This window comes from Eumetopias jubatus, unplaced genomic scaffold (genome assembly GCF_037043125.1).
Source record: "Eumetopias jubatus isolate StellerSeaLion01/CBP00866 unplaced genomic scaffold, mEumJub1_p1.0 scaffold_119, whole genome shotgun sequence".
Classification (NCBI taxonomy): Eukaryota; Metazoa; Chordata; class Mammalia; order Carnivora; family Otariidae; genus Eumetopias; species Eumetopias jubatus.
This window is the reverse complement of record NW_028274925.1, coordinates 307,480-334,419: the sequence shown is the minus strand read 5'-3', so window position 1 is coordinate 334,419 and position 26,940 is coordinate 307,480. Positions and strand designations below refer to the sequence as shown.

Sequence of the window (26,940 nt, the reverse complement as noted above, 5' to 3'; positions counted from 1 at the left end):
AGGTGAAAACCAGCAACCTGTCCTTGTTCCTGATTTCAGAGTAGAGCTGTCCACCTTCAGACTTAAGCATGGTGTTTGCTAGAGATTTAATGAGAAAATTACTCCTTACTCCTGCTTTCGTGAGTATTTATATCAGCAACAGACTTTGGACTTTGGTTAGAACATTTTCTGCATCAATTAATATGGCCACATGATTTATTAAAAATTCATTGTGCTGTATAACATTGCTTGTTTCACTCTATTGAATAACCTTTGAGATGTTTGTGCAGAGCCACTTGCTTAGGGTGCACAGTCTATTTATGAGCTCTTGGTTTTGCAATTCTTCTGATCTAGCTTCTTACATCTCTTTTAAGAAAGGTACAGGAATGTATTTTGCTGATTTTGTGGGGTTGGTAATAGTGGTTAGGGTTAGGCGTTAGGGATTAGGGTTAGGGTTAGGTTCTCCCTGTCCTCTGCTGCACAGAACCCATTCTCCTCTGTAACTAGAGTGATATTTTCAGAACATAACCTTTGGGCCTTTCTGTGGTCTGCTCCCCTCCTGCCCATCCTCTCCAGCCTCACCTCTTCCACCATAGCCACCCTTCTGTGGGCCACCCAAGTGTGTGGTCGTCCCACATGTACCCTGGGCCTGACTACAAGCCTTTGCTTTTGCTCTGCCCTCTGCCAGGATCCCTCTTCTATCCCCCTGCTTCATATCTGACTTGTTCCCCCATTGGCTGGATCTGGACTTGCCCTCTGGTGACCAGACTCATGTCTGCTGGTTGAGTGTGCTTATCCCCTATTTTAATGTAGTGCCCTCCTTCCCTGTGTGAGCGATTTACTAACCTGCCGGGTATGGGGCAGGCCCAGGGAAGTAGCCTTAGCGCCTATGCAAAAACATCAGTCTCAGAGGGGCTCAGCACACTTGCCTATAATGGGGGAGCTGCTGTCCTCACAGGGGGAGCAGGTAGTACCCTTAAAGGGGGACAAGCCATGGGACGTGGTTGGACAAGACTTTGAACCTTTTGGGGCCGAGGAGATGTAGACCTGGACCTGGAAGCTCACACCCTTGGATTCAAGCCTGGGGCCTAAGCAAGCCCCCTCTTCTTCCTGGTGTCATCTTTTGCCTTCCCTGTCCACGGGGTGGACCTGATTCCTGATGTGGCAGAGTTTGAGGGTGACCCCTCCTAGGAATACCAGTGGCTTACTGAGCACCATGTCAGCAGGATGCCCAGTAGCCTTCCAGGGAGGACCCTACAGGAAGTGGAGACAGGTCTGTGGGGGCCAGCGGCAGCCCACTCAGAGCAAAGTGGGATGGGTGGCCGGCCCTGCTGATTCTAGCCGCTCTGAAGACATAGAAATGAGGGCTGTGCCCAAAGGTGTTTCCTTCCTGGAAGGTGGGGATGGGATCTGCAGGGGGGGCGGCCAGTGGAGGGCACCTGCAGGGTTTGCCCAGGAGCTCAGCACAGGGGGAGTGTTCCTGGCTCCCGCATGCTGCCTGTGGGGTTGCATGGGTTTCCAGCCTCTGAAGCCTCAGGCTCCCCTTTGGAAGAAAGGCTGCTGATGGCCCCCATCTCTGGGAACAGACATTGGGGAGGTCCTGCTGGCAGATTCCCTCAGGAAGGTCAGGAGGTGACTGTTGCTTAAAGCAGCCCAGGGCCTGCCCCCTTGAAGAAGGTGCACACGTCCATGGCCCCCAACTCTGGGGTCCTGCTGCCAGCCTCTGGCAGTAACCATTTTCCTGCCCTGTTCACTGCCCCTGTGGATGCATGGTCTTCCTGGAGCCGTTCCTTCAGACAGCAGAGAAGCACTACATGGAGGGGCGTGGGGTCACCTTCTAGGTTTTCACCAATCAGCCAGCTGCTGGGCCCCGTGTGCCCCTCTATGTAGGCCGTAGGGTGGTCGTCCTCATGGTGGACACAGGGTCACTTACTACATCTTCACCGATCAGCTGGTTGCTGTGCCCCTTGTGCCATTCTGGGAGGGCTGGAGGATGGTGGTCGTCGAGGTTCGCGGCATCCTGCTCTGGCAGGATGTGTTCATGCGGCACATAGCGATGATCAGCCGCTTCTGCGAGCAGCGCTTCCTCTGTGACGAGGATGACCTCGCGTGCACGTGGATGCAGGAATGAAGTTCTGGGACCATGTGGGCATGGAGATCCTGTCCCCCCTCTTTGGCACCCCACAGCTCGGTTTCTACTGGGCAGCCCATGAGGACTTTAGCTACGAGCGCTGGCCACAGTCCCAGACCCACATTCTCAGGTAACAGGGCAACTTTTACTACATGGGGGCCTTTTTTGGGGAATTGGTGGTGCACTTTCCCCGACTGACCTCGGCCTGTCACCAGGCGATGGTGGTCAACTGGGCCAATGGGATTGAGGCTGTGTGGCCCGATAAGAACCACCTGAACAGGTACCTGCTGGGCCACAGGGCCACCAAGGTGCTGTCCCCAGAGGACCTGTGGGACCCACGGCTGCTGAGCTGCCCCCCCCCATCATTCCCCGGGTCATGAAGAAGCTGAGATCCATGGCTGTGCCCAAGAATCAACAGGACACCCAGAACTCATGAGGGGCTGTCCCCGGAGGAGCTGTGGGACCTGCGGTATTGGGCTGTCCCCTGAAGGGCCTGTGAGATCCGCAGCTGATGGGCTGGCCCCTGTCATGGAGAAGCTGAGATTTGTGGCTGTGCCCAAGAATCACCAAGACATCTGGAACTCACGAGGGGCTGCCCCCGTCTCCATCAGGGGGTGCTGCCTTGAGCGGACCGGTCAGAGCAGATTCCTACTTCTGTCCCCTTGAGGGAAACTGTGGAGCCCAGCACTGCTTGCACGGGCACGCCAGCGCCCCAACCAGCCCTGCGCACAGGAGGCCTGCCTGGGGGCACAAGTTCCTCTCTTTGTGGTCACTACATTTTGATCATTTCCGGGTCCTTTACAGCTCTGAACGGCTCCAGTTTTATGTCGGATGTTTTTCTGTGTCAAAGCTGAGCAACCATCTTAAAAAGAACAATTGAAGGAAAATGCTTTCTCCGTGGTTCTAAACAGACATCTCCTGTTGGGGCTGGGAGCAGCCCTGTAGCAGCCATGGAGCCAGAACGGGCGCTGGCCGGGTCTTCCCTCCCAGTCCTTACACCTCACCGCGACCATGGGGCTTCAGGGTCAAGGGTGCGCCGAGCCACCTCTCAGACCCCCAGTGCCCTCACCACCAGAGGCCTTGGCCGTGGTCACTAGCTCGGCCTCCAGGAGCATGGAGCCCTCTGGGCTATATAAGGTTCCTGCCTTGGTTTTATTTTATTTTTTTTATTGTTATGTTAATCACCATATATTACATCATTAGTTTTTGGTTCAGTGTTCCATGATTCATTGTTTGTTCATAACACCCAGTGCTCCATGCAGAATGTGCCCTCTTTACTACCCATCACCAGGCTAACCCATCCCCCTACCCTCCTCCCCTCTAGAAACCTCAGTTTGTTTTTCAGAGTCCATCATCTCACATGGTTCCTCTCCCCCTCTGACTTACTCCCCTTCATTCTTCCTCTCCTGTTATCTTGTTCTTTTTCTTTTTTCTTAAAATATGTTGCGTTGTTTCAGAAGTACAGATCTGTGATTCAACAGTCTTGCACAATTCACAGCGCTCACCATAGCACATACCCTCCCCAATGTCTATCACCCAGCCACCCCATCCCTCCCACCCCCCACCATTCCAGCAACACTCCGTTTGTTTCCTGAGATTAAGAATTCCTCATATCAGTGAGGTCATGTGATACATGTCTTTCTCTGATTGACTTATTTCACTCAGCATAACACCCTCCAGTTCCATCCACGTCGTTGCAAATGGCAAGATCTCATTCCTTTTGATGGCTGCATAATATTCCATTGTGTATATATACCACTTCTTCTTTATCCATTCATCTGTCGATGGGCATCTTGGCTCTTTCTACAGTTTGGCTATGGTGGACATTGCTGCTATAAACATTGGGGTACACGTACCCCTTTGGGTCCCTACATTTGTATCTTTGTGGTAAATACCCAGTAGTGCAATTCCTGGATCGAACGGTAGCTCTAATTTCAACTGTTTGAGGAACCTCCATACTGTTTTCCAGAGTGGTTGCACAAGCTTGCATTCCCACCAACAGTGTAGGAGGGTTCCCCTTTCTCCACATCCCCGCCAACACCTGTCGTTCCCTGACTTGTTAATTTTAGCCATTCTGACGGGTGTGAGGTGGTATCTCATTGAGGTTTTGATTTGGATTTCCCTGATGCCAAGCGATGTTGAGCACTTTTTCATGTGCCTGTTGGCCATTTGGATGTCTTCTTTGGAGAAATGTCTGTTCATGTCTTCTGCCCATTTCTTGATTGGATTATTTGTTCTTTGGGTGTTGAGTTTGATAAGTTCTTTATAGATTTTGGATACTAGCCCTTTATCTGATATGTCATTTGCAAATATTTTCTCCCATCCTGTCGGTTGTCTTTTGGTTTTGTGGACTGATTCTTTTGCTGTGCAAAAGCTTTTTATCTTGATGAAATCCCAAAAGTTCATTTTGGCCCTGGCTTCCCGTGCCTTTGGCGATGTTTCTAGGAAGAAGTTGCTGCGGCTAAGGTCGAAAAGGTTGCTACCTGTGTTCTCCTTTAGGATTTGGATGGACTCCTGTCTCACGTTTAGGTCTTTCAAGCATTTGGAGTCTATTTTTGTGTGTGGTGTAAGGAAATGGTCCAGTTTCATTCTTCTGCATGTGGCTGTCCAATTTTCCCAACACCACTTGTTGAAGAGACTGTCTTTTTTCCACTGGACATTCTTTCCTGGTTTGTCAAAGATAAGTTGACCATAGAGTTGAGGGTCCATTTCTGGGCTCTCGATTCTGTTCCATTGATCTATGTGTCTGTTTTTGTGCCAGTACCATACTGTCTTGATGATGACAGCTTTGTAATAGAGCTGGAAGTCCGGAATTGTGATGCCGCCAGCTTTGCTTTTCTTTTTCAGTATTCCTCTGGCTATTCGGGGTCTCTTCTGGTTCCATACAAATTTTAGGATTATTTGTTCCATTTCTTTGAAAAAAGTGGGTGGTATTTTGATGGGGATTGCATTGAATGTGTAGATTGCTCTAGGTAGCATTGACATCTTCATAATGTTGATTCTCCCAATCCATGAGCATGGAACGTTTTTCCATTTCTTTGTGTCTTCTTCAATTTCTTTCCTGAGTATTTTATAGTTTTCTGAGTACAGATCCTTTGCCTCTTTGGTTAGATTTATTCCTAGGTATCTAATGGTTTTGGGTGCAATTGTAAATGGGATAGACTCCTTGATTTGTCTCTCTTCTGTCTTGTTGTTGGTGTATAGGAATGCCACTGATTTCTGTGCATTGATTTTATATCCTGCTACTTGACTGAATTCCTGTATGAGTTCTAGCAGTTTTGGGGTGGAGTCTTTTGGGTTTTCCACATACAGTATCATATCATCTGCAAAGAGTGAGAGTTTGACTTCCTCTTTGCCGATTTGGATGCCTTTGATTTCTTTTTGTTGTCTGATTGCTGTGGCTAGGACTTCTAATACTACGTTGAATAGCAGTGGTGAGAGTGGACATCCCTGCCGCGTCCCTGACCTTAGGGGAAAAGCTCTCAGCCTTTCTCCATTGAGAATGATATTCGCTGTAGGTTTTTCATAGATGGCTTTTATGATATTGAGGTATGTACCCTCTATCCCTATACTCTGAAGAGTTTTGATCAAAAAAGGATGTTGTACTTTGTCAGATGCTTTTTCTGCATCTATTGAGAGGATCATATGATTCTTGCTCTTTCTTTTGTTAATGTATTGTATCACGTTGATTGATTTGCGGATGTTGAACCAGGCTTGCAGCCCAGGAATAAATCCCACTTGGTCGTGGTGAATAATCCTTTTAATGTACTGTTGGATCCTATTGGCTAGTATTTTGGTGAGAATTTTTGCATCCATGTTCATCAAGGATATTGGTCTGTAATTCTCTTTTTTGATGGGGTCTTTGTCTGGTTTTGGGATCAAGGTAATGCTGGCCTCATAAAATAAGTTTGGAAGTGTCCCTTCCATTTCTATTTTTTGGAACAGTTACAGGAGAATAGGTATTAATTCTTCTTGAAATGTCTGATAGAATTCCCCTGGGAAGCCATCAGGCCCTGGGCTTTTGTTTCTTGGGAGATTTTTGATGACTGTTTCAATTTCCTTAGTGGTTATAGGTCTGTTAAGGTTTTCTATTTCTTCCTGGTTCAATTTTGGTAGTTGATACATCTCTAGGAATGCACCCATTTCTTCCAGGTTATCTAATTTGCTGGCATAGTGTTGCTCATAATATGTTCTTATAATTGTTTGTATTTTTTGGTGTTGATGTGATCTCTCCTGTTTCATTCATGATTTTGTTGATTTGGGTCATTTCTCTTCTTTTTGATCAGTCTGGCCAGGGGTTTATCAATCTTGTTAATTGTTTCAAAGAACCAGCTCCTAGTTTCGTTGATCTGTTCTACTGTTCTTTTGGTTTCTAGTTCATTGATTTCTGCTCTGATCTTTATGATTTCTCTTCTCCTGCTGGGTTTAGGCTTTATTTGCTGTTCTTTCTCCAGCTCCTTTAGGTGTAGGGTTAGGTTGTGTATTTGAAACCTTTCTTGTTTCTTGAGAAAGGCTTGTATTGCTATATACTTTCCTCTCAGGACTGCCTTTGCTGTATCCCAAAGATTTTGGACAGTTGTGTTTTCATTTTCATTGGTTTCCATGAATTTTTTTAATTCTTCTTTAATTTCTTGGTTGACCCATTCATTCTTTAGTAGGATGCTCTTTAGCCTCCACGTATTTGAGTTCTTTCCAACTTTCCTCTTGTGGTTGAGTTCTAGTTTCAAAGCATTGTGGTCTGAAAATATGCAGGGAATGATCCCAATCTTTTGGTACCGGTTGAGACCTGATTTGTGACCTTGGATGTGATCAATTCTGGAGAATGTGCCATGGGCACTAGAGAAGAATGTGTATTCCGTTGCTTGGGATGGAATGTTCAGAATATGTCTGTGAAGTCCATTTGGTCCATTGTGTCATTTAAAGTCTTTATTTCCTTGTTGATCTTTTGCTTAGAGGATCTGTCCATTTCAGTCAGGGGGGTGTTAAAGTCCCCCACTATTATGTATTGTTGTCAATGTGTTTCTTTGCTTTTGTTATTAATTGCCTTATATAATTGGCTGCTCCCATGTTTGGGGCATAGATATTTACAATTGTTAGATCTTTTTGTTGGATAGACGCTTTAAGTATGATATAGTGTCCTTCCTCATCTCTTATTACAGTCTTTGTTTTAAAATCTAGTTTGTCTGATATAAGGATTGCCACCCCAGCTTTCTTTTGGTGTCCATTAGCATGGTAAATGGTTTTACCATTTTCAATCTGGGGGTGTCTTTGGGTCTAAAATGAGTCTCTTGCAGACAGCATATGGATGGGTCTTGTTTTTTAATCCAATCTGATAGCCTGTGTCTTTTGATTGGGGCATTTAGCCCATTTACATTCAGGGTAACTATTGAAAGGTATGAATTTAGTGCCATTGTATTACCTGTAAGGTGACTGTTAACTGTCTGTTGTCTGTGTTCGTTTCTGCTCTTTGCTGCTTTTAGGTTCTCTCTTTGCTTAGAGGACCCCTCTCAATATTTCTTGGAGGGCTGGTTTCGTGTTTGCAAATTCCTTTAGTTTTTGTTTGTTCTGGAAGATTTTTATGGCTCCTTCTATTTTCAATGATAGCCTAGCTGGATATAGTATTCTTGGCTGCATATTTTTCTCGTTTAGTGCTCTGAAGATATCTTGCCAGTCCTTTCTGGCCTGCCAGGTCTCTGTGGATAGGTCTGTTGCCAATCTAATGTTTCTACCATTGTAGGTTACATATCTCTTCTCCCAAGCTGCTTTCAGGATTTTCTCTTTGTCTCTGAGACTCGTAAGTTTTACTATTAGATGTCGGGGTGTTGACCTATTATTATTGATTTTGAGAGGGGTTCTCTGTGCCTCCTGGATTTTAATGCCTCTTTCCTTCCTCACATTAGGGAAGTTCTCTGCTATAATTTGCTCCAATATACCTTCTGCCCCTCTCTCTCTCTCTTCTTCTTCTGGGATCCCAATTATTCTAATGTTGTTTCGTCTTATCGTATCACTTATCTCTCGAATTCTGCCCTCGTGATCCTGTAGTTGTTTCTCTCTCTTTTTCTCAGCCTCTTTATTTTCCATCATTTGGTCTTCTATATCGCTGATTCTCTCTTCTGCCTCATTTATCCTAGCATTTAGTGCCCCCATTTTTGATTACACCTCATCAATAGCCTTTTTAATTTCGATTTGGTTAGATTTTAGTTCTTTTATTTCTCCAGAAAGGGTTTCTCTAATAACTTCCACGCTCTTTTCAAGCCCAGCTAGTATCCTTAAAGTCATGATTCTGAACTCTAGGTCCGACATCGTACTATGGCCGTATTGAGTAGGTCCCTGGCTGACGGTACTACGTCTTGTTCTTTTTGCTGAGGTGATTTCGTTCGTCTTGTCATTTTGTCCAGAGGAGAATAGATGAATGAGAGAACAAAATGCTAACAGGTTTACAACGTCCCCAGCAAATATACTGTATACAAATCAGAAAAGACCTGAAACCAGGGGAAAAGAAAGGAAAAGAAAGAAAAAAGAAAGAGAAAAAGAAAAAAAAGAAAAAGAAAGATAAAAACAAAAACAAAACAATACAAAAAAGGCAGAATATGATCAAATATGATCAGGCTAGTGCATAGATCAGTGCCACACACTAGATTTTGGGCGTATTTTGGTCTGTTAGAAAAAAGTGCCTTCTAAAATTTTAAAGGAAGAAAGACATATATGTACAAAATAAGGGTTGATAGAATGAAGGGATGGAAGATGACTGTAAAGATGAAAATTATAAAAGATTTTATAAAAGGACTTGGTAAGATAAGTTGTTTGAAAAAAGAAAGAAGATTTAAGAAAAAAAAAAGGAAAAAGGCAGAGAATGTGATCAGGCAGGAGACTAGAACAAAGCCATACACTAGTGATTTAGGGTATATTTTGATCTGTTAGAAGAAACTGTACCTCAAAATTTTAAAGAGAGAACTTATACATATATGCCAAAAATAAGGGTAACTACTATGAAGGGATAAAATATGACTCTAAAAATGAAAAATAAAAAATGTTTTTTTTTCTTTAAAAAAAGGGATTTATAAGATGTTGGTTGAAAAAGGGAAAAAGAAAAATAAAGAAAAACAGTCAACAAAAATTAACTTTGATGAAATAATGAATCATGGTAAAAAAAAAAAAAAAGCCATGAATCTATGTGCAGTATTCCCCTAGCGCTGGAGTTCTCCTATTCTCCTTGATCGATCAACTTGGTCTTGGCTTGCTGGCTGTTTGTGCTGATCTTCTGGGGGAGGGGCCTGTTGCTGTGGTTTCCAAATGTCTTTGCCGGAGGCGGAATTGCCCCGCCCTTGTTGGTCCGGGCTAAGGAAGCTGCTCCGGTTTGCTCTCAGGAGCTTTTGTTCCCTGCAAGCTCTCGGTACAGATTTGGAGGACCAGGGCAGAAATGGTGGCCTCCCAATCTCCACTCGGAAGAGCTGAGAACTCGGGGCCCCGCTCCTCAGTGTGCCCCCAGAGAAAAGCAGTCACTTCCGTATCCCCGGTCTCCGGCCGCACTCCGTGCTCACCCGGCCTGTGATCGAGCGTTGCTATCTCTGGCACCCGACCCCGCGTGGAGTCTCCAAACCCAGCAGATCCCTGCAGTGCGTTCCCGCACCGCTCCTCCCCGGGAAGGAAGGGGAGTCTCCCCGGATCTGCTGCTTGTTGGGTCCCTGCTGGGGGAGCCGTGCCCCGACTGGGCCGCAGATCACAGTTTATGGCAACCCCGAGCTGAGAGCCCGCGACTCTGCTCCGTCTCTGCAGCCAGCTTCCCCGCTCTGATACCTGGGAGCTCTGGCGCACTCAGGCACCCCCGGTCTCTCTGTGACCCCAAGGGTCCTGAGACCACACTGTCCCGGGAGGATTCCACCCCCCACTTAGCCACTGCAGCGACGTCCCTCCGCGGAGCCAACTTCTAAAAGGTCCAATTTTGTGCTCCGCGGCTCTATCACTTGCCAGAAGCCGCCGGCAGAGGCCCCTCCCCCGCCGTCTATCCTCCCGAATATCGCCTCGGATTCACTTCTCTGCACGTCCTACCTTCCAGTAAGTGGTCGTTTCTCTGTTCAGAGAGTTGTTGCTACTCTCCTGTTCGATCTCCTGTTGAGTTCGTAGGTGTTCAGAATGGTTTGATCCCTATTCAGCTGAATTCCTGAGACCAGACGAAATCTAGGTCTCCTACTCCTCCGCCATTTTGCTCCGCCCCCCTGCCTTTGTTTTAAATGGCTATTTCTGTGCTGGTGTTTGTGAAATGTGGGCACTCGCTCTGTCTGGATGCGCATCCCTTTGGGATTCCTCAGTGCTAACCAGTGGGTTTACACTTGTGCACTTTCTCTGGACCAGCTGCCTGCACTGTGTCTTAGCAAGCACTTACTGAGCTCAGTCACCCAACAAGGGGCAGAGCATGAGAGCAAGAACTAAGATACAGGCTCCCTGCTCCTGGGCCCTCCAGGGACTCGCGATGGCCCCGACTTCCTGACTCACTTCTTTTGTATTGTGCTATAATGGACATACAGCTGATACCATGAAGCGTGTTTCAGTGGTAATAAGTATATTCCCTGTTCTGCACCGGCTACCTCCATCCATCGCCACAACATTTTCATCATCCCAAACTGAAACTCTACCCACGAGACACTAACCCCCTTTCCCCTTCCCCAGCCATGGCACCCAGCAGCTCCTTCGACCTCTGTGAACGGGAGTGCTCTCCATCCCTCACAAGTGGGGTCCTCCGGTGTCGGTCCTTTTGGGACTGGCTTATTTCACGTGGCATAATGGCCTCAAGGTCTGTCCCTGTGAGTCTGAACCTGACCCATTTTTCCCCCAAAAGTGTGCCTCAGCGCTCTCCTGTCTAAGCCGAACCTCCTCAGTCCCCTCTACTCCCCTCACCTTCTTCCTCAGCCTGAAGATGATCCCAGCCAGTCTGCAGCTTTGAAGACCTGTTCAGTCCGGATGCCAGGCACATACCCTGGGGGCCTCGGGCCTCACCCATACCCCATCTGTCCACTTCAGGTGCCTGACCCCCTCCCCCAGCTGACCAACTGCACCTCCCACAGGTGTCCCCATCTCAGGAGAGGGAAACACCAAGTCCAGACCCTTGGAGTCCTCTGGGATTTCTTGCTTGCTACCAACTCTCCCAGCAGTGAAGTGGCTACTGGAGGACATTCAATGTCCAAAACATTTAAAGGCATACATGAGTCTCTGCTGCCTAAGGCAATGGATAACAGTTGGGGCAAAGAGAAACCAAACAGAATCACAGTAAGAAAGGATAGTTAATGAAGAGCTTTAGGGAAGAAGGGTCTGGAAGCTCTGACTGCCCCTACCTGACCTTCAGGTGCTCCTCAGTTACTCCTGTGCCTCTGGTATCTTCCTGGAACCCTGACATGCCTGTTTTCAGACAGCTCGTCCAGCAGTACCCTCAGATTGTGGGAGGCGGATTTGATGGAATCCATAGTGTGTCCTGCTGCCCCACCGGGATCGTTTTTTGAAGTTGCATCTTCCGGGCCATCTGAAGAGCCAAGACTGTGGGTCTGTGGCCTGGAGGGATTCTGAGCAGAACTGGTGGGATGGGAGGGCTGCAAGGCCCAGAGGCAGGTTTCCAGAAAGCCGACTGGGGTCCTCGGCATCCTACCGATTTTGAATCAAAGCCCTGAGTTCTTTAAAATGCCAGCAATGTTACAGCATGGGCCAGAAAAGCAAATGTCCCTGTGCACCCAACTCCACCTAAAATATTGGGCATTTCTTGTCACTTGACCTGAGGTCAAAGGATTGGGAGTCGGGGCTTGAGGAGGGTCCTGGGCCAAACTTCGTATTTGGGGGACAAAGGCCATCCAGACAAGCTTGTGCTGAGCCTGAGGAGGGGGTCTGTGTGGAGACACCAGCTGCAGGCACCGCTGTCCACGGAGGCCCTCTCAGTCTGCCCCAGTGCACCTCCTGCTGGGGGAGAGCCTGCCCCCACCTCTCTGCCTGAGGGCTCTCTCCTGCACCAGGTGCCTCCTCTCCTGCCAGCCATTGCCATCCTGCAGCCTGGGAGGGTGGCTACCCCGAGTTCCTCTAGCTGCTGTGGGAGCACCTGCCCCCTCCTCTCTGCTTGAGGATTCTCTCTTGCACCAGGTGCACCTACTCCCCTCTCGTCAGTGTCAGCCTGCAACCTCGGAGGGTGGCTACCCTGACAACCTCCAGCCCTGGGGACAGAACTGGTGTGGGTGAGATGTGGTCTCCCAGCAGGCCTGAGCGCCAGGTCCCCACAGTGCTCCCTCTCCTCCTGCAGGCTCACTGTGCCACATCCTCCCTCAGTCTCCCTGGGCCCAAGTCTTCCTCTGTTCATGGACAATCCTTGACCCAGGCTCCACACGCTGGGACTGGGAGCAGGTCGTCTGGACCTTCTGGACTCTCGCTTCCGTGCCCGTGACATGGGCACAGTCCGGCCTCACAGACTGCTCAGAGGAGACGTAGCGCAGGAAGAAGCAGGCCACTGCAAGGGAGATGGCTAGTGACCCCAGTAGGAGCACACATTCCTTGCAAAAAGCACAGGGCTCACAAGACCCAGCGTGGGATGTGGGTGTCAGACCAGGGAGCACAGAGAGTCCTGGAGGGGGAGGCCCTGGAGGGGAGGTCATGGAAGGGTCCCAGAAGAGGCAGGAGACAAGGAAGACGACAGGACAGGACTTCCCAAAGAGGCTGATGGAAGGATCAGCGAATCGCAGAGACCCATGGAAAACTCAGAGGCCCTGGAGATGTTGCCTGAAACGCTATCATTTGGTCCGAAAAGTTGGGTCACAACACCGCAGTCGACACTGGATAATTTACTCTTTGTTGTTTCAAGGAATCAGTAGGTACCTGCCAGTAGAACTCACATTGCATGAAGTCTAGGATATACTTACTTTTCATTACTTTTCAGGACTAGATTTTTCTAGAGGAAGCGCTAAGCATGGGTCTTCCATTCTTTGCATTGTACAACTGTCCTCTGTTTTCAGGAGCCGATTCCTGATGCTCATCACCACTGCTAATCCTGAGGACTGCCCCCATCACCTCCCACAGTGGACATGACCATGTGTGTTGGGGGGTGCTCACTGAAGAAACCTCAGTGCTCAGTACACAGCAGGGACCCCAGATCCTCTGCTGAATGAAGGAGGAAGGAGAGAGGGTTGGAGGTGGGGAATGAATGAGGGAGAGAATGAATGAGGGAGGGAGTAAATCCACAGAAGCTGGGTCCATAAATCAGGAGTCCTTATTTGGGGTAAGGTCCTAGGGCATCACAGCCCGCCCGGGCCCTAGATGGTGGCTCAGGGCACGTCCATCTGTCCTCCCAGTGCTGACCTTCCTTCTCCTTGCACCCGCTGTCATCCTGGATCCTCTCCCCCTCCTCCTCAAACAATTCTCAATGTTCCCAGGGGCAGGGTGGCAGGAGGGTTGGGTCTTAGGAGGGGCTTCCCAGATCCTGTGCCTCGGATGACACCGGGACAGTAGCTGCAGGGCATTCTATCATGAGAACTGGGACCATGGATCCCATCCATCTCCTTGGGCATTAGTGTTGTTCCATTTCCTGCTCTCTCCACCACCGCTGTGATGAACACTCCTGACAATACGTGTGTGAAAAACCGAGCCAGAGTTTCCGGGGCTGAGTCCGAGGCTGAGGATTGGTGCACCTGTGGCCTGGGATGGATGCTGCTCACTGTTCTCCCAGACAGGGGTGCCTGTCACCGTTCTCTCCAGGGGACCTCTACTTCCTCACATTCTCCCCAGGCCTGCTGGTCCCCAGACCAGACACCTGCCAGTCTGAGGGTGACCAGCACTGCCTCCATATGGTTTCCTTTGCCAGAGCCCTTCCCCAGGAGCTCCCACATCTCTGACACATATTCCGTGTGTGTCTATCTTTCTGCCTTGGATTTGCATGTGTTTGGTCTCCGTACCTGTGGAACCCAGTGACTGGGATCGTGGTTTGGAGCAGATTCAGGTGAAACCTTTCTCTGGCCTTGGGTTGTGAGCAATGCTTTTGCCCTTTGTGGTGTATCTTCCAACTTTCTGCATTTCCCTGGTTTCTGTGTGGGTCCCAGGAGGAACGAGCACTGTCCTGTCTGGGGTCAGGCTGTGGTGTCCCAGCAGGACCAGGGGTCTCGGCCCCGAGATTGTGCCCATAATTCCTAAAGTGGCCTCTTTGATTACATATGATGTGTAATCCATTGGGGATTTCAGTATCAAATAAGGGAAATTTTATGAAAAACACAGAAGAAAAGGAGTCCCCTTTGAAAATAGGGGGCAGACACAAAGGCCCTTATTGTGTGATTCCAATTACAGAAACATCAGGAATAGGTAAAGGAACAGAGAGAGAAAGCAGCTTAGGGGTTGTCAGGGTCTGGCTGGGGGAGAAAAGTGCAGGGAGGGCTTCTGGTTCGGGGACTCCTTTGGGGAATGATATATTCTGCGGCAATGTTCTGGGGTGTGGTGGCACAGCGTTGGGCATGTACATAATTCTCATGACCTGTTCAATTGAAAACAATTAATTTTATTTAAAACAAATAATAAACAGTATATAGGACATGGAAGGATAAAAAAAGAGTTAATATGTACCAGAGAGAAAGAACACAGGGGGAGGGGATGAAACAATCAGGCGGGGTCTCAGGTTCCGGCGATGGAAGTAAGGATAATTGTACAAGGAGCTCTCCCTGCAGGGCTGTGGGCTCTGGATGTGGCCGTGGGAGCCCTGCAGGAGCAGGAGTAGGGGCAGGGTGAGGGGCAGGGTCAGGGGTAAGAGCAGGGGCAGGGGCAGGGGCTAGGGGAGGGACAGGGTCAGCAGTAGTGGCAGGTGCAGAATCCAGGGCAGGAGCAGGGACAGGATCTGGGTCAGGGGCAGGAACGGGACCACTGGTAGGGGCAGGGGAAGGGGCAGCGGCTCTGGTAGGAGTACGGAGAGGGGCAGGAGCAAGGGTAGGATCTGGGTCAGGGACAGTGGCTCTGGCAGGGGCAGGAGCAGGAACAAGAGCACAGGCAGGGGCAGGGGCTGGGGCAGGGGCAGGGGCTGGGGCAGGGGCAGAGGCAGGGGTAAGGGAAGGGGCAGGAGCCGGGTCAGGACCTGGGTCCGAGGCAGGGGCAGGGGCTGGGGTGGGGGAATGGGGAGTGGCAGGAACTGTAGCAGGGGCAGGGGCAGGGGTTGGCGCAGGAGCAGGTGCCAGTTTTTCCTGGACAGTGCCAGGCTCTCCGTGGGCAGGTGCCGGTCACCTGCCGGCTCCTGGTCTCCTCCTGAAATCACTGCAGGCACAAGCCCTCCCTCCAAATCTGGCTCTAGCTCCTCAGGTGGTGGAGCAGTGGTGAGAGGAGAAAAGCTCACCCACATGCCTGCTTTCTGCGGGCCTTTGCGGGGACAGAGCCCAGGCCAGGGTCTCCCAGAGAAGCCACAGCCGGAAGGAACCCTCACGGGGACGTCTCCCCAACTGCAGTCCACCGCTGTGTGCTCTGTGCCCAGGCGTTGCTCCTGGCCCCACACCAGCCTCTGAGGGCTCCTCCCTGTGGGGCCAGCACCGACCTATCCCCACACACCACAAACACCCAGCCCTAGCCTTCTCACCCTCGGCCTTGGCCTCCGTGGGCTCTGGCTACTGGACCACTGTCCGGTGGACAACCACCTGGGACAGTGGTCTGGGTGGTGTAGGAGGTCTTCCACTACAATCCCCAGCACCTGCTTCTGGGGACCCCTGTGGGGTCACCCCCTCTGTTGAGGAGATGGAGGGCATGTCCACCAGCGTGTCCCACTCCATGTCCCCCGGGGCCTTCTGCAAAGACAGGGACCAGTAGCTGGCCCTGAGGCATCACAGACCTGCCCGACCATCCACACTGTCCTCCTGCCCAGTCCCCCTGCTGCTTCCAGATCAGACACAGACCTGTGCGTGCACAGCCCTGCATCCAGGATGCAGTGATCCATCCCTGCATGGCTATCGGGATACACCTCGGGCAGAACGGGCAGTGCCCGCACACCCTATCCCACACAGCCAGCCTTGACCTTGAACATGATCTGCCCACTGGGTATCTGAATCCTCATCAGCCTGCTCCTGCTCGGGGTGGCCCCACCCTGCATGACCCCTCTTTACACATACATACACACACACGCACACACACACACAGACACACACCCCCATCCACACACGTGCACCCACACACACACTCACACACAGACACACGCACGCACACACACAGACACACACAGACACACACACACGGAGGGCACCTGGGGCTACACAGGTCATCAGAGTGAGTGGGGCTGGGTGGCTGGCTTTGGGCCTCCTGGTGTCACCTTTCTGTCCTTCCGGGGAAATGGCCAAAGGCGGTGGGGAGCCCTGACATGAAATCCACAGCGGGGGACAGCGTCTGCAGGGCGCGCTTTCTTCCGCCTCCAGCCTCCGGACCTTGGAAAGCAACATGCGAACATCTTGGTTTGAAGATCTCCAATGAAACGACCTGGGCAGGTAGCTGTCTGTGGAATGTGGGTGCCTGGTTATCAGGGTTCCAAATTCTGTTGAGCTCTGTTGTCAGGGAAGTGAGGTCACCACTGCTTGGGGTCCTTTTACCCAAATTACTCCTCACACAAGAGCCCCCCGAGTGCCCCCCTCCCCCAGCTGCTCAATGCTCATCTTCCCCCCATGCCCCATCCACACAGTGACACCCACACAGCCCACCCACAGCCCCCGGGAGCCCTGGGTGCAGCTGGTGTCTCTGCTGTGATGGCTCAGAGCTGGGTTCAGACCTGGTTCCTGTGCATGCCCAGAGCTGTGACCCTGGACAGACCCTGTGCCTCTCAGGGCCTCCCCAGGTTCCCCATGTGCACATCGGGGTATTCTGGCTTCTACTTCTAGTTACACCATTGGGGATAGGACCTCTACACATGTTCCATACCTGCCTTCACAGGAGGCTGGTGCATACTTGGCAATGCAACGATGAGCCAGGAGCTGGGCTTGGCATGGAACACAGCTCAGAGGGGCTTGGGTCTGCTCTGGGATCCAGGCAAAGCCACCCCCCTCCTGCTTGTGTCCCAGCCCCGGTGGGAAGTAGTAATGAACTGATTCTGACCTTGTCATCTCACAACACAGACTTCCAGGGGCTCCCATTAGGGTTAGGCTCAGGTCCCAGGGCCTCGTCTGTGCCCGTGTGCTGGGCAGTCCCCACAGTGGCTCCTGGCACCCCTGAGTCCTGGTCACACATCTCTGTGGAATCCCCTCCCCTCCAGGGTGGATGGCCTGTGTGACGGCGCTCTCAGGATTGGAATGGCACAAAATGCCGGGATGTCATTTCCAAGCTGATGGAGTCTGTGACTTCTCCTGGTTCCCTCTGTCCTGGGTTCATTCTCTGTCTCCTTCTCTGTCTCTGTGTCTGTGTCTCTCACAGGAGCAGGATCTGTGGGTTCCATGGGCGATGTGAGAAACCTCAGAAGCCTCCCTTGTCCACGTTCCCCTCTCCGGTCCTGCTGCTCCATTCCTTCCTAAGGCCTCCTCACACTGACCAGAGGAGTGATTCTGGATCCTCTTCCAAATGGGGACTCTGAGGCTGCAACAAGGAGGGCCCTGACCTTGGTCTCCAGACTGGTGGCCCAGTGCTCTGCCACATTCTGTGTACCCAGGTCCTCAGCCCCACAAGCCCCCAGTGTGTCCTCTTCTGAGAAGGACCTCGAGGGGGTAGAAAGCATTTTCCCAGCACTGGGAGCACAGTGGGTCAGGGATGGAGATCCAAGGCCAACAGGCTCTTTCTACAAGCCTGTGGGACCCTTGGGACACTGCATCTCTGCAGCCCAAGTGACAGAAGAGTAAGCTGAGGCCTTTTGGGCTGTAGCCCCTCTGGACTTTGGGGTGGGTATCTCTTCCTTCTCCCAAGTGCCCAGGGTGGTGGTGGACACCGGAACCCAGACCCTGTCTTCTCCCAGTTCCCTGGCAACCCCCTGGGCTTCTTGGGGACCCCTGACCATCAGCCTGGCCTGTCTCCCCTCCCCATGCTCTGGATCTGGGTCCTTGCCAGGAGTCCTGATGCCCTGCCCCATGGCCCAGCTGTCTCCAACCTCTTTCTTCTTTCCCCCTTGTCACCCACTTTGCTCCCTGGGTGTCCTCCCCTTCTGACCCCCCAGCTGGGCAGTCAGAGTGATGTGGGTGTGGGGGTGGGTGTGCAGGTGCGCATGCCTCTACGTGCATCGGGATGCCAAGTTCATGTCCCCACATGGGATGGTTTGGGTAGCTATCCCCGAGGAACTGAGGGGCTCGCACCCCCAAAGCGAACCTCATGGGACGGTTGGGGCTGGCCTAGGACTGGAGAGCAGCCCTGCTCCTTGGGCTCTGCACCCCTCATTTGTCTTGGGCCAGTCTCGGCCTCTCTTGACCCATGTTCCCAATTGTCCCTGAGGGTTGGACATGGAAACTATTGAACGTGGCTGCTTCTAGAGGGTAGGCGGGGGACAGGTGCACCAGGCACACAGCCCTCCCTCCCAAGAGGGCCAGCCAGGTGTGTCGTGGCCAGGTGTGCAAAGGGGACCTGCACAGAGCACCTGTACAGTGACCCAGCCCTGCGGCGGATGTACACGAGACCCATGGCTCTGCAACTGACGTGTCCCCCATGTTCCCTCACCACTGCCAACTGCTCTGTGGCCCCAAAGTCCACTGGGCCCCACAACCATGGCCACCCTTGTGGCAGGCCTTAGCGTGCAAGACCAGGTGGGTAGGATATCTGGGGACGCACAGGTCATTCAATATCCCCCACCCAGCTGGAATGCATTCCAGTCTGCTGGAATGCAAACTCCCTCTCAGGGTCCAGCTAAGTGCTGGGCTGGGCCAGAGGACCTGGAGTCATCAATGGAGGCTGACTCAGGACATGAGAAGATCAGTCCGCCCCTTCCCCTTCTCCTCTCCTCGTTTGCCTTGTCTTCCTGGCAGGACCTGGGACAGACGTCCAGCCTGTCCCTGGCTGCAGCCCTGGCTGGAGTCAGAGGGGCGGGAAGGAGGCTGGGGTGGAGGGGCCCACCAGCAGGATTCCCATGTGCAGGGGGCCGTTAATATAATGAGGGACTCCGTGGGCATTCAGGGATTTCAGCCCTTTGTAGACATGAGCAGTGGCCCCAGGACTCAGCCCCTGCCCCATCCTTCACCCTCTACAAGGCCCTGCGTCCTCCCCAGCCCAGTCCTGGTCCACAGCCAGTCCTCCCTCTGGCCCCAGGAAATCCAGCTGCTCCAGGGGCTGCAAAATCTTTACAAGCTGGAGCTGAGCCAGCCCAATGGAGCCTGGTTCCTGGTCCTGCAGCCCCACAGTGAGGAGAGGTGAGGCCAGGCAGGAGTGGGGAGAGGGCAGAGTGGACTCTCCCTAGGTCCATGGCTGCCTGGTCAGCAAAGACCCTGCTGTGTGCCGGCCCCTAGGGCACCCTGACTCTTGCTCCCGAGCAGGCTCCGTGAGGGAGACTAGAGTGTGGCTCCTGCTAGCTCACGTGGTGTCACTCTGTCCTGCATCTACAGCCTGTCCCACCAGCGGGACTCCCCTCCTAGTTGGCCAGCTCACCTTCAGGGTCAAGAACAGGTCATCATTAAGCTCAGGGGCAAGTGCATGGGTGGGCAGGCAGAGGAGGGCTCGCTCTGGGCTCAGGGAGTCTCTAGCTGGACTAGCAGGGGCTCTGGAGAGCTGGCCTTCTAGATTCTCTGCTGACCAGCCCTGGGTTAGGGTGAGAGGTAGGGTTAGGGTGAGGGGTTAGGGTTAGGGTTAGGGTAAGGGTGAGGTTTAGGGTTAGGTTTAGCGTTAGGGTTTAGGGTTAGGGTTTAGGGGTAGGGTTAGGGTTAAGATTAGGGTTAGGGTTAAGGTTAGGGTTAGGAGATGATGGCTCCTGATACTCCAGTAAAGATATATAAGACCTACTGGATATTCATTTGAAGGGCATGTGACCTCCTGAAAGTTATGTGAGCTGAGAAATTGTGACACTTAGTTAGAAAGTTAGTAGGAGAATAAAGCTCATTTGACAATCTGAAAACTCATAACACTTAGGAAGAATCTATGTGGTGTCCTGCCACGTAGGCAGGCAAGGGACAACCTCTTGATGCTCAGATTGTCTTTTGGAGAACTTACACTCAGGGAGAGGAGGGAACACTGCCCTTCATGCAGGTGGAGGTGTGACCTCCTCACACTCCTACAGGTAGTTGAAACTTCTTTACATGCAGGTAGGAGGTGAGCATTTGTCATCCTCCTGTCGGTGAGATGCCGTCTCCTGACAATCAGAAAAAATGAAACTACAGGATATTCAGGTGATTGTGGTGAGATTTCCTGATCCTTAGGTATAGGAGACACATCTTCCTGTATGTAGGTCTCAGAGAGGAGACCTGGAGACACTCAGGTAAGAAACACCAGGCCCTGTGATGCTCAGCAGTGAATAGAAGAATGGGCTTTGTAGTCCTAAATTAGAGAAATTCAAAGTGGCTCTTTGAAACGTGTGCTGATAGTATATACTTGGAAGAGGGAAAGACAATTTGCCCTACACAGTGTTAAGGATCGATTAATCTGGTGAGCCCGACACCTTGTGACCATTGACATGCTGCATCATCTTGACACAGAGGGATAGAGCTGCCCCTCAACCCATGATTTGGAACAGGAACTGTGGTTGCAGCTTGCATGAGGGGCAGACCCTGACACTGCACAAAACTGGATCCTCAGATGATACGGAATCTTTGAATGTAACTGGGAATGAAGATCCTGGCCTTGGGACAGAGGGAGGGGGCTGCACATGAGCCCCCATCACCCGAGGAGTACAGAGGGGCCTGTACAGAAAGCTGGGATCTTGTTTCAGCCTGAACCGGTTAAGCTAAAGGGCTCCTGCCTGGCCTGACTATTGGGGGGGTAAGGGGGATGTAGCCATGCTGATTGGTCAGGAGGCCACAGAGCTTTGTGAGGTCACTGGTCTTCCAGGGCAGGCTGGGGCAGGAATATGATAGAGATGCTGCCAACTGCCATTCTGCTGTCCTTGGCAGTGTCTGTGGTTGCCAAAGATAACGCGTGGAGGGAGGTCTTCAGAAAGGCTCTTCCCAGAAGGGGACATTCTCCAGGGCTCTCTGTGCACAGTCTCCCCGGGGCTCTGGGCCATGTGGCAACCAGGCCATGAGTGGGTGGGCCCAGGCCCTTGCTGAGGGAGGGCTCTGAGGATCATGGTCACCAGAGGTTTCTGTCGAGCCCATCCTTTCTGAGGATGACCTGGCTTGCCTCTGTGCCCACAGAAAGTATATGACTGGAGACTGAGTTTTGGAACAAGGGAAATTATATATGGGAACGATGAGTCAGTGAAGCCGCATCAACAGGAGAGATATGTCGAGAAAATCATCATTCATGAGAAATACATCCCCAGTTTAGAGAACCATGACATTGCTCTCATGAAGATCACCCCTCCCGTTCCTTGTGGGCAATTCATTGGAACGGGCCGCCTGCCCCAATTTAGGGCGGGCCCACCTGGAGTTCCTCAGGCCTGCTGGGTGGCTGGCTGGGGATTCTTGAAAGAGAAAGGTGAGTATGGGAGTGGCTCTCACAGGGGTAGGGGCACTGGAGGTCATTCCCTCAGTGGTCTCTGAAGTGCAGGGGCCATATGTGGTGCCTAGTGTTGATGTCCACCAGAATGTGGGACACTGTCCCCTTTTAGAGCGGGAGAAACTGGCAGCCAAGTCCCCTGTGCACAACCTCACCACTGATGGCTTGTGTGGTCGCAAGGTGGAAGGGTGTATGCAGGCCCAGGAGAACCTGGGCATTTTTCGAATGGGGTATGGGCTGTGGCTCTATCTGGGGCCTGGAACCCCAGTTGCTACCTTCTGGAAATGGGGGATTGTCCCCTGAAACAGCACTTGGAGAAGAGCTCGAGAAGGGGTTTTGTGGTTGCGGGCCAACTCCTCTCCTCTCTGGACATCCATTTCCCCATCGTTGAGTGGAAGGGCCATGTCACGTGGTCTCTGAGCTCTGAGACCCCAGAGCCCAGCCCTCTAGACCTCAGTGAACCTCTGCTCCCCACCCTCGCTGGACACAATGCGAGAATCCACCCTCCCCATCCGAGGGACTTCGTTTTCTCTGCAGAGAGGGGACAGGGTTCTTGGCAGGCCAGCAGTGGGCAGCAAGGGTTTGACGAGTAGGTAGGCCTTTCAGCTTTCCACAGGTGACCACATGGACTTTTTACCCAGTCACATTGGGGATGAGAAGAGAGACTGAAAGCTCTTCTGTCCATTGATAATGGAACACTGAGGGCTCCTAAATCAAGGCACTTCAGTCATTTGGGGTTCAAAATTCAGCCTTTTCTGGTGACAAAACCCTGGTAGTTTCAGTATGCTTCCTGTAACTCTTCTTCCCTCTCTCAAGGCTTCCCCCTTTGTCTAATTGGGTTGCTTCTCCTCCCGGGCACCCCTGTTTCACTGGCGTCTGCTGGCCCTTCCCTCCCTGACCTCGGGTTTCAACCTCTGTCTGGCTATTGATGTCCATAGCTCTGCTGAGGCCTCTAGAGCATTCTTCTTGTCCCAACACCAGGCATTCCCTGCTCTGCCCACCCACCCAAACATGTGTGCAGTGTCCCAGGGTTCCTATAGTCCCTGGGGGGGCTGATCTCAGGGTTCTCATCTACACTCCCACCCCTACCACCACCTTTGCTGTCCTATCTCTCAAAAGGATTATAGGCTCCCAGCTACACCCTGGACATCACACAAGGCATCTTTTGTTCTAGGATCCTCCTCAACTTAGTGGGATTGCTACCGTCTTCTGGTGAATCCATCCCCTACTGGTAAAGCCGAGTTTTAAGAAATCCCCAGCCTCCAAATTTCTGTGTCATTCTTGCAGACCTTCCTTTTTCTACCTCCTCCTTGAGCCCATATGCTTCTGGGGTAGTCCTCCCTTTCTATTGAATTTCAAGTTCTTGTGGACTTTTTAGCATTTAAAGCCAACGTGTTGGGATTGAGAAAACCCTGTTCTCTTCCAGGTCATCTGGCTCTTCCATAGATCTAAAAGGTCACCATAAGCGACCAGGCTTGTTGTGGGGGTCATTTCCATGTCACCCCTGCCTTGGGGACAGTGCAAGTACAAAACTAACCCTGCTTGGATGGTATGCAAACTTGACCTGAAGGGCCTGGAGATGCAGTCCAAGCCACACAAACACACAGTCTGAATGCTGTGTGCCTAGCTCCATCCACTTTCCTCCACTTGGTTCTGGCTTCCCACTTGGCCTCCACTGCCATGTTCCAAGTGTGATCTGCCACATCTCCACCCGGATGCAGGCGATTTCAGACCCACCCACCAGGCTGTGGCTGGGCTGTGGGTGCGGCCGTGGTGGGTGGAGGCCACTTGATGAAGAGGGGATAGCTGCCCCTATAGTCAGGTGTGAGGTTGGCTGATGGAATCATAGCCTGGGCTGGGCCTTCCTTAACCCAAAGGTCATGATGGAGCCTCTGGGGCTGTACAGGATATTCTGACCTGCCTTCCGGTTATTCCAACCACCCATGCCCCTGACCGATCTGTGTGTGTGGAGGCCATCCTGCAGCTCCTCCTTCTCTGTAACTTCAAAACGGATGGGAGGCATGCGGGGAGGGACTCATCTGCCCAGCTCCAGCAGATCCTGTCCAGAACTGAGCTGAGGGGTTTAACGGGGGACAAAAAGCAATGAGGGCGACTTAGAGCCGTACTGTGGGGAAATGAAATGTATGCCCTGGGTTTGAGTGTAGAGAGGAAAACCTTGGTCCGAATCCAAGCCACACCACCTCCCTACCAGCATGTTTGTGCAAGTGGTGCTCCAAGCTCTTGATTGGAGGCAAGGTGAGTCATAGCACTTAACACAGGGGGTCACTGTGGGGTGTAAATGAGGTGACACATCCTGGCTGTAGCTGTGAATAATCATCTGGCATCAACACACATTCCTGCAGCCACATCTGCTCATCCTCCATGCACTGCCCCTCCTCTTCACCTGCATATGCCTCCACCACCCCACATCCTTCACAAGTGTCTGAGGAGAGGCCAGAGGCATTGACTTTCATGGATTTTAGGTTGAAGTAGAGCATTTCAGGATGATGGGGTTTCCGTGGAGGGAGGAGGCAGGGCTTTCCCAAAACATGTCTTCTGTGATCGCTGACCACCGAGCCGCCTGGCTGTAGCCTACAGGATCGCACCTACACTGCAGGAGGCCCGTGTGAACCTCATCGACCTCGACTTATGTAACTCCACCCAGTGGTACAACGGGCACATTTATTTAACCAATGTGTGTGCAGGGTACCCTGATTCAGGATCGACACCTGCCAGGTAACTTCCCTTCGGGCGCCCCTTTCCCTGTCAACACCTCTTTGTGAATCCCTGAACTCCACTCCCACCAGGGCCCTGCTTCAGTGACCCTTTCCCTGGTCCCATCTTGTAGTAGTGAGGATGGGAGGTGATACCTGTGGCCCCTACAAAGAACCAGTCACCACAAAGAGAGCTTTATCCCACCATGACACAGAGATAACACCTGAACACCACCCTGGAAGAAAATGCTTACCTCTCCTCACCAGAATACAAAACCTTCCAATCCACTTGTTCACACATGCCCATGCATGCATAAAGCCTCATACGTGGACTCAGGGGTCGCTGATCTTCCCTCCTCAATGCAAGGAGACCCATGACAATCCATCCCCTTCTCACATCCACCTGAAGCTGTTGATACCAACTCAAAGTTTACCACCACCTCTTGTGTTCATGGCAGCAAGAAGTCACGTGACTGAACAAACTGCCCTTCCAGAGCATATGCCCCTTCTGGGCAGGGGAAAATTGGCTCAGGCAGAGAGTGACTTCTGTGTCCTTCTGGGCAGGGGGACAGCAGCGGGCCTTTCATGTGCAGAGACAACTTGACAAACACCTATGTGGTCGTGGGAGTCACAAGCTGGGTGGTGGCTGTGCCCGAACTAAGCGCCCCGGCGTCTACACGGCCACCTGGCCCTACCTGAACCAGACTGCTTCCAAGATCTGTTCTAATGCCCTGCACATGGCTCAATCGCCCACCCCTCCCCATCCGACTTCTCAAGCAATCCCAGCTAGACAATCCTCTGCCCGCCCTTCTGCTCGCCCTCCTTGGTACTTCCAACGCCCTCCTTGACCTCCTCCCAGCCGCTCTGCATCTCGACCTCAACCTCGACCCAAACCCCCGGCGCCAACCCCAGCCCCACCGCCACTCCCATCTGCCCCCGCACCTATCAGTAAAGCTCCCCAAGTACTTTATGTTGCCAAGCGACTAGAGCAACTCACAGAGATCTTGAAGGGGAAGACCTTTTCTAATGAAAAGGGGTATTACAAAATGGAGACCACAGATCTCCCAGAACAGACGGCTGCCTCCTGATCTGACCCCACTCCAGACCCAGTGAGCCCTTTACTCCCAAGAGTAAATCTTGAAGGGATGATTTCCTGACTTCTTCATTCCTGCCCTCCCCGGCACAATCCAAACCTCCCCCAGCAAATCTGTCTTCCCTCTCTCACCCTCCAACAGGGTGCAATTGCTTATGTGTCAGAGGTCATTGTGGTCTCCTAAATCTTGATTTTTGAAGTTGGAACAAGGCGATCTGTGGTGACAGGCCAGGTATGGTCTGGATCTCACACTCAAAGTCTCTGCTTATTAAATCAGTGCAGGTGGGCCCTGGAGCACTTCTGTGAGGTGAGCTGACTCAGAAGGAGGGGTGTGGGTACATTGGAAGAATGACCCCAGTCTGAAGTTTTGTACCATGGCCATCTGATGCTCAGTTCACATGGCCAACCCCAGGTAGGAGTCTGCCCTCAACCAGAATTGCTTATGTCCATCTGTGAATTCCTGAGAAAGAGATTTCGATGGCCTCAGGTCAACTGCCCACTCTGGTCAGGGCCCAGATCAAGCCTAAATGCTGGATTAGCCACTTGAGAATTAATGATTGCAGGCTCCAGAAAGAAACCCCCGGGCTCCTGGCTGGGCAGTTACTGCAACAAGCAAAAGTCTCATACCTTGTCACCTGGTCACTCTTTGCACATGTTTCAAGTGCAAGATGGTCCTATGTTCTGGTTGCAAAGACAGATGGCATAGGGTACAGGACCATGAGGGAGGAACTTTGGGTGAGGAAGACCAAGGACCCTGTCTTTTCCTGCTGGGGCTGCAACAGGGACTGATGAAGCAGGCATGAGTATTTTCAGGATTCGTCAGTCTGTGTGGGTTCAAACAAACCCCCTGCTTTACCCCTCATCAGCTATGTGGCCTTGGGAATATGGCCAGAGGGTTGTGTGACAATGAAATTAGGACAGATGTGAAGCTTTCAGAGCAGAGCGTGACACGTCATACATGCTTATAGATGTGGGCTCTAGAGCCAACTGGTGATGAGATGCTGGGTAACCTTATACTTATGCAAGGGCACTCGGGTCTATATCGTCTGTGCACTTATGAGCCCTGGAATGCCTAGGCTACCTAAGAGGACTTGCAAATTGATCTGGGTGGCCCATGGCTCTGTAGTGTATTAACATTTGATAAAATACAAAAACCAAATTATATCTGCCTTCACTGAGAGCCAACATTACGAAGATTAGAGTTGGCATGTCCATGATTCCTTTCGTTGGCTTTGGTCTGTCTCTTCTAAAGTCAGTTTCTTAATCTCCCTACTGGTTATATAAGCTTTGTACCCTGGTGTCAGACACCAGGTACCCTCTAAACACTGAACAAAACTCAATGTCAGTCACAGAGTGAGACAAACACCAAGGCATAAGCCACATGGTCCAAAGAGCAGAAACAACCATGGCAGCCACTCAGGACCTGCCCTCACCCTTCCTGGGCAGTCCTGAACCCTGACCTTGCAGGTGGGAATGATGTGGCAAGATGTGCTCAG

General features: G+C 51.6%; 1 pseudogene; it reads left to right on the top strand.

Moving 5' to 3' along the window:
- The first annotated feature begins 913 nt into the window (after window positions 1-913).
- LOC148161601 (histo-blood group ABO system transferase 2-like) lies at window positions 914-25,338 on the top strand (annotated as a pseudogene).
- Window positions 25,339-26,940: the final 1,602 nt, after the last annotated feature.